Raw genomic sequence first — 1,932 nt, forward strand, 5'->3', positions numbered from 1 at the left:
GCATAAGAGAAATATTATTAAATAAATAATATACAATTCCGGCGTTATTGAACTTGTCCCAAACTATCACTGTAATGTAATTAATGTTAAATAATAATAATAATCATCATTTCAGCATTAATTACCTTGGCCTAAGTCTTGTAATGAAGAACCTACCCAGTGGGCACAACTTGGTTGAAATAACGTTGATTCAACGTAATATGCAAACATTGAATCTACGTTTAATTTTTGTTGTATATGAAAGTTTGCATCAACGTAAAACTCAACGTTGATTCAACGTAAAATGTCTAAGGTTCTTTCAACGCTAACTTTTCAACGCTGGAACAACGTCAAATGACCAATGTTGAATCAACGTTAAATTTTAGTTGTATATGAAAGTTTTCATCAACGTAAATTTCAACGTTGATTCAACGTCAAATGTCTAAAGTTGTTGCAACGTTAATGTTTAACGTTAAAACAACGTCAAATGATCAATGTTGAATCAGCGTTGAGTTTTGGTTGAATATGAAAGTTTTCATCAACGTAAATTTCAATGTTGATTCAACGTAAAATGTCTCAAGCTGTTTCAACATCAATTATTTAACGTCATAATAACTTCAAATGATCAATGTTGAATCAACGTTGAATTTTGTTTGTGAATGAAAGTTTTCATCAACGTAAATTTCAACGTCGATTCAATGTAGTATGTTCAATGTTAATTCAATGTCAAATGTTCCATGTTGAGTCAATGTCAATGTTTAATCCTTTAAACGTACAAAAGACACTGAGTTTAAAATATACTTGACCATTTTTCTTTAATTGAAACTTGCAAAAAACATTAAATATTATGCATCGTAGCTATACAGGCATGTTTAAATCAGAGTTTTTGTATTCAGCTACAATGTCTAGATTTCAAAATGTACCTTACTGTCGTCTTAACTGACCTAATATTCGACACTTAGCTTAATTAAGAATCTTTCGCGTTACAGGATTCGGTTTAAATCAGTAACTTTCTTGGTGATAAATCATTTGAAGCTCTGTTATCTTTAGCCAGGTCTTTTCTTGTCCGACCAGAGGTATTGTGGAGCAAGGCATCCAAGAACCTTTGTAAAAGATAAAAATGAAACAAAGAAGACTGAAATATTGTTTTAAAGTTGGTATGGTAAATTTTAAAAAGGTAAATACTTGAATAGCATGTAGATAGTTGAAACAACTGTTCTTTCCAGTCCAATCTACATTGGTATACAAGCATTACCAATAATGATGCAAATACTGAAAAATATTCACTATGAACTACAGTATTGCAAACATGGACAGTTAGAGATTTCTCTATAGAGAGTGGCACTTACCTAACACACACATTCATTCGGTTTTATTACTTTTGATATGCAAAATATTAAATTAAATGTTGTGTAATAGAGTACAGTAATTGCCTGGGTTAATAATGGGCTTAAGCTAAAACAATTTAACATTTTGCTAAATAATTAGGAACAACACTAAACAACATGTATGGTTGAAGAACAAAATAAATCTGAAAACAAACTTTAAGGCACACCTTTCAATAGATTGGTGTTTTTTTTTCAAAGATTTAAATATATTTTTCTTGAAGGGCAATTCATACACCATCATACTACGAAGTTAGGTGCCATTTATCGTTGGAGAATATTCATGTTAAGATAATATTTACGATTAGACTGTCCCCAATTAATTTAAACTTATTAATTGCCTTCGTACGACTATAATAGTCGTACAACGACGATTAAGACAAATGCTGTTTACTGTTTGTATGACTTTTAGGTACCCAAGACATTAATTATGAAACAAATGGTTATTACTGTGACACAGTAGGGTAGTCACTTATTGCTGTGGGATAGTGGTATTAGCAAATGTGCAGTATATTCTTGTAAAATTTAACAATAAAAATTATATACCTTTTTACTGCTTCATCAAGGC

The sequence above is a fragment of the Anneissia japonica genome, unplaced genomic scaffold, assembly GCF_011630105.1.
Source record: "Anneissia japonica isolate Jap-2015-1 unplaced genomic scaffold, ASM1163010v1 scaffold106_len93372_cov127, whole genome shotgun sequence".
In the NCBI taxonomy this organism is placed as follows: Eukaryota; Metazoa; Echinodermata; class Crinoidea; order Comatulida; family Comatulidae; genus Anneissia; species Anneissia japonica.